The sequence below is a fragment of the Pseudopodoces humilis genome, chromosome 1 (genome assembly GCF_049639895.1).
Source record: "Pseudopodoces humilis isolate 2021_Gansu_Grassland_sample_001 chromosome 1, ASM4963989v1, whole genome shotgun sequence".
NCBI classification, from domain to species: domain Eukaryota; kingdom Metazoa; phylum Chordata; class Aves; order Passeriformes; family Paridae; genus Pseudopodoces; species Pseudopodoces humilis.
Genome location: NC_142200.1, coordinates 37,378,974 through 37,390,263, shown reverse-complemented (window position 1 = coordinate 37,390,263; position 11,290 = coordinate 37,378,974). Strand labels below are relative to the sequence as shown.

Below are 11,290 nucleotides of genomic sequence, written 5' to 3'. Positions count from 1 at the left end.
ATACTAAGATGTTGGTAACGTGTAAAACTGATGTGAGGGTAGCATTCCCTTGGCAGCACACTAAATATGCTGCAAGTCACATAACCAATGAGTATAATTTGCAAATGTGTATGGAGAATCAGTCTTGACAGTTTTGTTTACAAAGGCAGGCAGCTATTTGGTGATAAGAGATATGACATGCTATTCATTTTGCTGCTACTAAGCCAAAGGGATTGCAACTATGATAACAAACTGTTAGATTTGATTGTTGGAATGCTTATGCAATGTTAGTAATAAAGGGTATTTAAATACATATCTCATTTGTTCTTGGGCAATTATATGTATTTCTTATAATAATTTTCCCGGGACTCTTAAAAGGACAGGCTAATTAAAGAAAAGATATCTGTCTGGCTCAGCTTTAATGGGTCTGTGTTCTCTAAGTAGGTATATGTAGGAAACAGGAGCAGACGTGCCTTTATTTCTCTGCTTGCATGGGTTGAGGCAGGATGTCAGGTGACACAGTCATGGCCTCACATCTTTCAGTTCCTTCATTTTGGCTGGCGTTACATCCACACACCTTCCAAAACTGGAAAATAAACAGTTCTAAAGATAGGACAAGGGTAAGGGCTTTAAACTTAAAGAGGGTAGGTTTAGATTAGATAAGGAGGAAATCCTTCACTATGAGGGTGGTGAAACAGGTTCCTATCCCTGAAAATTTTCAAGGCCAGGTTGGACTGGGCTCTGAGCAACCTTGTCTGCTGGAAGGTATCCCTGCTTTTGGCAGCAGGGCTGGAACTGGAGGACCCTAAGGGTCTCTTCCAACATAAACCATTATATGATTCCAAGTAGTGCTGAAACCTTCAAGAAGCTGAGGAGGAGGTTTCTGGCTTGCATCTCCCTTTTATTGGGCACCAGAAGAATGGGTCAGTATGACTAACACCTCTCCTTTGTCTTCAGCCCCCTGCTTCAAACAATCCTGAGAAAATACTTTTCCCAGCACTCCTAAATAACTGCACCATTTATAGCCTGAGTAACATGTTGCTCACACATTTTCTTACAAAGCTCATGATCAAAGTAAAAAACCCCCAAACTTGTATAATACTCTCCGGAGCAAATACAGGACTGGAGAACTCAGCCATGTTTTTGTGAAATATTGCTCACTGAGCTTTGTTGAATGTGTTCATGCAACTCAGTAATGTGCAGACAAGGGCTGATCCATCTCACTCCCACCTCAGCAGGCACAGCTGAGGCGATGGCTGGATAGTCTGAGCAGGCAGACTAGTCTGACCATCAGAGATTGTGCACATGCCTCACTAATGGGTTTGGCCAAGCACACTAAAATACTTGGTGAGGGGGTAGCTGCTGCAGGTTACAGCTTGGTCAGCTGAGCTTGTGGCTGACCCCAACTCACACCTCCTGGTCTGTAGACTGGACAGAATATTTACAAGGATAAATATTATACACCCTTACAGGGGTAGGAGCAGCTAGGAAGGCTGCACCACTCAGGACTTGAGTTGTTGTGGCTTATTCAGCCTGAGTGCTGCAGTAATTCAGGCAGCAGTCTGCATTTTTTAATGTATTTGAGCATTACACATAAGTCTACACAAGGAAGACATATCAAAACCCCAAACTTTCCACAGCAGGGATTTTAGAGCTAACAAGTGGAAAATGAGTGGCTTTGTTCTCAGTCATTCTTACAGCTACAGGTGACATTGTGAATAGCATACACAGTGCCAAACTACAACTAAAATCCTCTTTGAATGCAAGCAGGCCTTAGGTTTAGCAGCAGCTGTGAGATGGAGACTTACTATTAATGGCAGATTCAAGTAGCGTGAACAATAACGAGGCTCTGTTTAAGGTGGACACAGCTTGTCTGCATTAGAACTGGACCTTGAGAACCTGCATTAATTAACACAATTTTAAGTGGTGTCAGCTGTTTCTGAGTAAACCTATTGATTAGAGCTTCATTCTTGGTCTGACAAGAATATGGATTTAAGAAGAGAGTTATGATCAATAGGTGGGGTTTTATTGTATTTTTTTTTTAATCTCAAAACCTTTTGAAAGTTGTGAAATATTTTAATGGACTGAGAGGATTAATGCATTTTTTAATAATCTGTTATTTGGAAAGCACAAAGAAGAAATCAGTCTGGAATGTGATAATTTTATGTTCATTTCCAGGGGTTCTTGACTTAGATCCAGACAACACAATTTTTTATGCACAATTTTTACTCCTATTTAACAGCCTTATTGAGCATATTTAATCAGGTTCACACATGTCTATAAAATTAGTTTCTTGTCTTAGATATGATTTATAAATCAGGGGTTATAGTATTTTGAAATACAAAGCTTTGTGTACAAGGATAATCATTTAATGTACCCTTAAACATCATCTTAGGGCCAGGGTGCTGGTTTCATTAAAGGGATCTGGCACGTGATAAAGTCCATGGGTATTCATGGTGAGCTCAAGGCTGTAGCTTGCCTTGCAGTGGGAGGACCTCTAACCACTGCTTCAATGGATTGGTCATCTGTCTGAGGCTTCTGTCACTAGTCTAGACAGCAAGAACAAAGATCATATTTTAGTAGCCATATTAAAATGTGAGGGTATTATTCTGTACTTCTTCCCAGAGGCAGCAGCTGCACAGTGGCATAATTTAATAAAGCTATCCATCATCTGATGCCTGGATGTGAAAAACTTTCCAGGTAGTAGTGTAAGAAACAACTCCTTAGTTCTTGTTTTGTCAGAATGGGCACAACAGAACTGCTACACATGCACCTAGGCTTCAGCAAACGTCTGTATATTGAAGTTAAAATATTGATAAGCCTCTGTTTTGACTAGGAATTGGGAAATTTTCTGGCCAGGACAGGTCATTTAATTTCACATTAGAGCTGCATTTACTTACTCCTCCCCTTACTACGTACATCCAGCCTAAAGAATGAAGGGCACAATGCACATCCTGTAAAAGTTGGCCACAAGAGGTAGGATGCCTGTGGATCGAACATGTGACAAATGACTATGCTATTGTGCAGCAGAGGCTCCATTCAGCACACGCTGCAGGGACGATGGTTGGCTTCTGGCCCTGGTGCATAGTGCAGCAAGCAGACCTCATTAGCACCTAGGATATATCTTACACCTCTGCACACTGGCTTTATTTAAGGCTGACTGATGTCTTAGGCAGGCTTCTTCATGCTAACTACACTGTTTTACATTTTCAGACTTCTTACCCCCAAGCACATAATTTTTTTAAGATAAAACAAAAAAAATATTCCCCTACAACACAGCTACGGGAGTAAAGGTTCAAATGCACATACTTTTCATTCCCTTTTTCTGATGCAGCTATGCTAACACGTGCAGGAAGCAGAAGGTCTATGGGGGTAATGTGGAAGAGCTCAGATGCCACAGGTTCCCCTCCTTCCTCACATACCTCATGGACCATGCATAAAAATTTCTAGATAATAGATAGAGGAACTGATAAATCATCTCCTTCTTTGGAGCACAAAAATGCAACATGGTCTAGTACTGAACCTGAGGACCTGGCTGAGCATCTAAAGCTCTGTGCGGCTCTGAGCTCTTAGGTGGGATCTTTTAACTGCTGTGGCTTAATGAACATTATGTGAAAAGACCTTCTAAAGGAGGCTGCTTAGAGTTTACTCCTGGTTTTAACAACCCCAGGGTAGTCTCGTTTTGATTCTGCCTTCTTAAAAGTCCACTTGCAGATATACAGTGACTGTTCATTCCAACTCTATGCAAACGACTAAAGTCTAACTATCCTTCAGAGAAGGCCTCATACAAAGGTATTTCTGTCATATTTAGTTTCTTTTAAATCAGATGTGAATGAGGGGAAATTCTCCCCTTCTACTGTTTTAACTGGCGTGACAGGAGTGCATGTGTTGACCTCAGGTACCTGAACTGAATGACTAAATCTGTAAGTTTGGAGCAGATTTATAGGATGAGCACTAAAGTATTGTGAAGAAATAAAAATAAGCTTTGATAAAGGTACCTTAATTGGACATGTAGATCGATAGGCAAATGAGTAGCCACGTTTGAAAGATCTGTGACCTACCACAAAAATGGGGCAAAGGTCTAGCTTAAATTCGTTTTTCAATGCTTCTTGGTTGCTGCCAAGCACAGAATACTACGATACCAATCTTCGAGATGGCATCTACCCTGAGCAATAAAAATCCCACCCTTAATTTAACAGGAGTCACCAGTCAGCTCCTGAGGCATAAACAGGCAGCTGAAGCACCGCGCGTAGGCTGACTTTAGTGCTGGATGCCGAGCAGCGCTTGGCACAGGTGGAGGAGTTTTCATCGCAGACCCATATTAACTCCGGTGAAGTTGCACCGCGCCTGCCAGTGCCGCAGGAACAATCACCATGTGGGAGAAGCGCCCGGAGTGCCGCCCTCCCCTCCCGGCGCCGCTCGGCCGAACAAAGGCGGCAGCGCGGGGTCCCCTTTGTGCGCCGCGGGCCGGGGAAGGGGCGAGCCCAGGGCCCGGCGGGGGTCCCCACCCCGGGCTCCCCGCCCCGCCGGCCCGGCCTGGCAGGCGTCGGGAGGAAGCGCCGGCTGCGGGCGGGCGGGCGGCTGCCAGCGGCCCGGACCTCCCTCGGCCCCGGCTCCGCCCCTCCGCCGCCGATCCTCCGCCCCTCCGCCGCCGATCCTCCGCCCCCTCCGCCTTCTCCTCGCGGCGGCGGCGGCTGCTCGGCCCCGGCTCCTCGCGCTTCTCCGCCTCGCTCCTCTCCGGGGGCTCCCGCGCCGCGCTGGCCACCACGGTAAGGGCGAGGCGCGGTGCCGGCTCGGGGCTGAACGCGGCTCCGTGCCGCGGCTCCCCCGCTGGCTGGGGGCGGCCCCGGGAGTGGGGGCGGCCGGGACCCCCCACCACCAGCCCCGGTGGGTGTCTGGCGGAGGGGCTGCCGCGCTGCCCCGGGGGCGGGCGGGGGGCTCGCCCCGGCGGGGGGCTGCAGCAGGAACCGCCCAGCCCCGCCTTGCCCTGCCCTGCCCTGCTCAGCCCAGCTCAGCCACGCTGCCGGGGGTCGGCGGGCGGCTCCCGGCGGGGACGGAGCGCAGCCCCGTGCGGTGAGTGCCGCGGGTGGTGCCCCACCGGCCGAGCCGGCTTCGCCCCCCGCCTCTGGGGCGGCGGCTCCCACCCGCAGCCCGCGAGCGGGTTCGCGGCGGAGCGGGTAGGGCGGTTTGGCTCCTCTGAAATGCCTCGCTAAATGGCAGGGGAAAACATATGGCCCAGGAGAAAGCCGCTGGAAGCGATAGCTGTTGGACTCCTCCGAGTTATTTCCCCGAGTCGGTGCGAAGTGAGAACTTCCTCCCGGGATGCCCTTTCGGGGGGATGCGGGGCTGAGCACATGGTCGCCTCCCCTGGGTCTGCCCTGCGTCTGTCACGGCACCGCCTGCCAAGGGGCCTGCCGGCGCCTGCTCTCCTTTCGGAGTGCTAATCTGACCTCAAGAAAACTTTAGCTGGGCGAGGGAACGAGGCTGCTCCAAAAGGTAATTTATTTAAACGCGTTGGGTTTTTTCCCTGATCGTCCTCCTTCCCTCGCTCAGGCCAGGTATCTGTGAAAAGGAGGGAAAGCAATGGGATTATTTGTGTCCAAGGGTCCAATATATGTGGCAGCTGATAGTGCAGAGAAGGTTAAAACTTGCACAGACCTGGTACTGGCAAGTCTCTAGTGAATCGTACTGTTAACTTTTTAAGCCTGAATTTCATGGTCCTTTGCGTGTTGATTCTTCCTCGTGTTTGAAGGTTCTAGATACTCAGATATTTAAGGATAAAACATGTTCTTTATGCTTGTAACGACAATGCTGTTGCATTTTGTGAGCATCAGGACAAATTTTATCTTTAATGTAGACGTTTTTATCCCTCGGCTGTACTGAACTCTACCAAATAGTTGTACTGTTTGTAAATCTACTGCTGATTTGTTGGGTGCCTTTGCAAAGGTCACTTCAGTTCATCCAATACAGGCATTTTTTTTTTCTAAAACGCCTGTGTTGATTTAATGTGGTACAGGGTCAGTCTTGGCATTTATAAATTATTTCATATTTGTACTTGTGTGCTGTGAGAGCCAAGCTTTATAAAGCAACTATTCCTTAGTTATGCTTTAAAGCCTACTGGCAGATCTTGTGTGTGGCATACAGGAGGTGTGCAGCTTTATGGGCATCTAATGTTAAGTGTCCTACTTATTTAAAAATGTTGAGAGCTCTAAAAGGGTCAGTGTAATCCATGCCACACGTGCGCTCGACTGACCTAGAATTAACAGGATAAAACACTTTTAAGCACTTTTGGAGTGAAAGGTAGGATGCTATTTCCTCGTGAATGGCTAACTTGCCTTTTGAAGGTGTCCAGTGCCATGCTTCCCAGTCTGGAGGGTGCCAGAACACCCACCCCAGTGCTGGAGAGGCTTGGCTTAAACTGGTGAGACTGGTCATGAGAGCGGAAGGCACCAGCAGCCTGAAGGTGCTCCATGGGGAGATGAACACGATGGTGTTGGTGGCCAAGGGTGGTGGATGCATCAGTCCTTCATGGATGGTGGGCAGCCCTTGCTGTGGTGTGGGGCTGCTGGAGCTGGCAGAGCTGTGTGCCCTCTCAGGGCCCCCATTTCATATGGGTTAGTAATTTAGCATGTCAGTTGATATTTCGTGCTGAGGTACCGAGTTTCCCCTCTGGGTTTCAGGAGGCAGCAGGCAGGTGCCTGTGTGCTGCTGTGTAGGTGCAGGTATACCAGGAATGTGGTGGTAAGCGTGATTTACTGCCTCGATGGGACTGATAGCCTGTGCCAGCAAGTTCACTCTGCTGCATAGAAGGCTTGGACTGCCTTCATGCCAGTGCATCCACATTAAGCAAATTGTATCTATCGCAAGTTAAAGTTAAGAAGGAAACCATGTTTTCCAGATTCAGGTGGAAATCATTCGCTGTCGCTTTGCTAGAGAGGCTCTTTCCGCGTTGTGTTGTAGCAGTTGGCCACCTGCACCCTCCTCCTCTGCCCCTCTTAGGCTTGTGGTGACCATGCTGAAGATACAGTTGTTGCTGCACTTAGTATAGGTGCAGTCTTCCACTGGATGGGAGATGATTTTCTGTTTAAGGTTCATGCTTCTGTTTCAAAATCTGTAGGTCCCAGGTTGATTTACTGAGGCGAAACTGAGTCAAATTATAGGACGCAACTTTGCAAACATGTTTTGATTGCTCAGAGCTACAGAGCTCATTTTGGGTAGTGTGCTAGTGTGTAAAAGGAAGGTGTTTCTCAAATGTGCTTTTGTAAGTATGTTTCCCACTGCTGACTAGTTAAGTTAGAAGTCAGTGCACTGAATTATCATAGAGGAGATTTTGGCCATTAATTGTAGTGGAATGCGGAGTAAATGAAGGCTTAGGTTTATAGCCTGCCCAGAACTAGAGGGTGTATCTTTAAATTCTGGAACATCTCTGGTCTCTCACTGGCTGACAGTATGTCTTGTTATCCGCTTCTAGAGTACGGCTCCCTTCCGTAAGGCCTTAAGCATATGTGTTGATCAAGTTAACAATTTTGAATTAAACTGAATGGTAAGTATATGTTGACTACAAAGTGTCTTTCTTTCAAGGAAGCTTTATTTTAGGAGGGTAAGTTCTGAGAAGTTAGAAGAACTAGTTTATGTTGTCCACGGAGCTAAAGGCTTGTAGGAGTTGGAGGTTTAAATTAAAACAAAACAGAAAAATACTTGGACCGTCTTAAGTGGAAGGTACAATAGCTGCTTGGAAACTGCATTTTAAGGAGGAGGAAAAGTGTGCCAAGTGGGGCTGTGGACCTTGCTGTGAGAATAAGATACTGCAAGTTACCAGAAAACCTAAAAGGAATGAAGTAAAGGAGGGGATTGATTGTTGGAGAGCAGAAACTGCAGGGATAGCATGTGAACTGCCAAAAGCTAGAGGATGAAGAAATTTAAGATGAAGAGGGGGAAAAAAAATAAAAAGAGCAGGAGAGGAGAATTTGGCTATGATGTTGTGAGGACCAGGCTGTATGAAAAATGCTTGATGCCTCTAAAAAGTTCTTGTTTTAGTTGTTTAGTTTTAGATATGCATGAGGATTTGAATATGGGGGAAAGAGGTTGTCAAATGGAAATGACTAGAATAAATGTGTTATGTCTGCTCCCAGTCCAACTAAGTCCAAGGGTCTCTGCTTTTGGGCTCTGAAAGAGCTAGTGCAGGGCACTGCAGCCAGGTTAAAAAATAAAATTGGGTGTTATCTGTTAGGCTGAAGGTAGCAATTGTGATAGCAAGATAGCAAAAGATATATAGTTTCATTTATTTTAAAAGGAGAAGAGAATGATGTCTTCACACCTTTTACTTTGGTCACAATAGAATTCAAGGATTTAGAATAAATTTTGAATGGAAAAAGTAATTAAGTATACAAAGCTAAGTGGAAAACAGGATAAAATGCATCATGCATTTGCCACAATTAGGTCATGGGAGACTAAAGCCAAATTATTACTGGTTAAATACTGAATGTCCTAGACAAATAGGAGCAGAAGGCTTCAGTTCCATGTATATACATCAAAAGTAACTAAATTGGAAATGTGAGGCTTAGCTAAAGGTGTCTCCTGAAGGAGAAATGCCAAGTTTGCCTGCCTGAATAAAGGAATTACTCATGCCCTGCATCAGTATTAGTGGGGAGCTGGTCTCTTTATTTCCCCATACTGGCTGAAATAACTATATGAAAAGGATGATTGCTGATGAGACAAAGTTGGGAAATGTAGTCAGCACCGAGATGGGTTGGATTATTGCACAGGAAGAATTGAATGTCTGTGATGACTGAAACAATAGAAATGACAGGAAGTTAAGTAGCTCTAAAAGCAAAGTTATTTACTGAGTGATTATTAGCACTGCATCTGCTATCAGCTGGCAAATCATTGCTTAAAACAGATTTGGAGGAAAAGGCCTCACTGTCATAGTCAGGATAACTTATTTGGGGATGACTTATTTGATACTGACCATTCAGTGGAGCAAATGGGATGGTCAGGAAGAGCTCTTCAGTGAAAATAGGCAAGCTATTAGGCAAGGCATTAGGGTGACTGTGTCAAATGCTGTACATAGTTCTGCGTAATTATGTACAGAAAATATTAAATCGTAGTGGAACATGTAGATAGAAGGACATCCAAGCTACAAAGATCATGTAGTGTGAACAGTCTGGAGACTAAACTTAACAGACTGAGAGACTAAAACTTAAACTAGTCTGGCTGTTGTGTCTTAGTAATGGCAGAGATGGGAGATAGCAGCTGCTTTGAAATTCCCTGGGGCAAATTCTTGGAGGAGAGGAAGGGTCATAAACTGAAGATTCATCTGTGATTTTGGGTTAAAAACTTGATGTACAGAAGGGTAATTTGATGAGTGAATACAAAAGTAATGTACATGGGGAATTCGAAAGGAGTTCCCTTACTGTCAGATTTTGGATGCCTTCCTAGCTGTATGTATCCTGAGTCCCAGCTAAGTACCAAAGTTTACATGTGACTATTCAGGAATTGAGCAGTTCAGGTAACTGAAGCTGCCATATTTTGTGCTTTGGTGTTCACAGTTAATCTTCAGAAATAGAAGTCACTTCAGTAAAGGAGGTGTGATGAGCAGAAGCACTGATTTTTGGGGAGTGTGTGTTGTCTAGTCACATGATGGTGGATGGAATTTATAGCAAGTAAAAACACTTATCTATGACATTAGTAGCTATTTTGTTCTCTTTTTAGTGCATAATGGAGTGGAATGAAGCTTGAGTCATAAAATATTAAAGATAACCACAAATTAACATGTGTGGGACAGAAAGTGCATAAATGGACATGCAGGCTGGAGGTCAGGTTGGCTGACTTGCACCCATAAATAAATAAAAGGGTTATGTTTTCCTGTCGAGTGAGTGCCCATCTTTATCCTCTGCCTGATTTCATGCTCTCTGGTGTTAGGACGGTTTCATGGCACGGGCTGCATCCTCTTATTGGGGACTGTGCTCCTGGGAGTAGGAGACTGCCTGGGGAGGGACTTGGGCAGAGCCTTGTGCAGTAGATGAGGTGCAGAGCTGTTGAAGACCCATGGTGGGGGCTCCCAGCTTGGGGGATATGTGCTAGTCTGTGGCTTCGTTTTGCAGTACCTGACCCAGGTGTTGGTGCTGAGGTATGCAAACGCCAATATAACCTAACCACTGGGAGGACATTGAGGTATGAGGTGTGCCAGCTCAGACACACTTTCATTAGTGACTGTGTTGAAGACTTGACTGGTACATGGTGAAGAGACATGTGCCCCATTTGATTGAAAGTGTAAAGATGGCATGTGTGGTTTGGAGGCTATGCCATGTTGGCTTTGTTTGATCTTTGCTGTAGCATCAGTCTCTGTCTGGTTATAAGCTGTTCTGTGGCTGGTCTGTGTATGCCCAGTGAAACCTCTGGAAGTTTTGAGATGACTTCAAAAAGGAAAAAGCTGTCACCTGTGTAAATGTATTCTGAGAAGATCCATTGAAAAAATAAGGTGCTTTGAGTGTGTTTGTACATCAAAGCAAGATCAATATATTGATATTGCTTTATTACTGTTTGTTTTGAATTTATAAGGTAGGTGTCTTACTTTCTTAGAAATAATCCAGTTGCAAGCTCCCTTCCAGTGTAGTTTATTAAAAATCTGAACTATTGAATTTTAGGTGTTTGCTCTATATGCATGTGCATTTTTTGCTTTAAAGCAGAGCTGTGTAATGAACTCAAGGTGTCAGCATGCCCCATAAGAAGTAATTGTGAAAAGATTGTGTTGAGCCATCAGAAGAATAACTAAAACAATCCCAGGGAAAATTTAATTTATTGTCTTGGTAGCTTTTAGCATGCATTATTAAGCTGTTTGCTTACTATTATTTTTCTTTTACTACTATTGCCTTACTATACAAATTTTGGGTGTATAGTTAAAAAAAATGAGACTGGGGCTGGGCTGGGCATTATAACATCTTTCACTTGACAGCCTTCAAGTCCCAAATATTAATGGATGAAGTGGAAAAGTTATTTCATGTTTACAAGGGAGAGATTCAGCCTAAATTCAAACAGTCTTTAGCAAATCAAAGAGCAGAGCACTTCTCTCCTGATGCTTTGCTGTGTTCTTTAAAAACAAAAATCACTCAAATAATTTCCTGTTACAATTGGAGGTCTTGGAAAAGTCTGCATTATGAAATGGGAGGAAATGTTTTAAGACTTTATTGGACAGGGAAGATAATAATAGAGTTGAATATAGTCTGAGTCATCTTCTTCATCCAGTGCCTCTACACAGTGTTAGACAAGTCTGTTTTAATAACTACCCAAATTCATGAGTGGACCCAGACCT

At 44.8% G+C, this 11,290-nt stretch overlaps 1 protein-coding gene across 3 annotated transcripts in view; it reads left to right on the top strand.

The window, feature by feature from the left end:
* The first annotated feature begins 4,667 nt into the window (after positions 1–4,667).
* FAM110B (family with sequence similarity 110 member B) overlaps positions 4,668–11,290 on the top strand; it is a 114,444-nt gene continuing 107,821 nt past the window's right edge. For 2 of the 3 annotated variants that reach the window (XM_088066009.1, XM_005517139.3), the window contains exon 1: positions 4,668–4,748. The gene's annotated coding sequence lies outside the window, so the exon portion shown is untranslated. Of the gene's footprint in view, positions 4,749–7,501; positions 7,523–11,290 lie in introns of those variants that run through there. The other variant, XM_088065996.1, reaches the window with a different exon arrangement.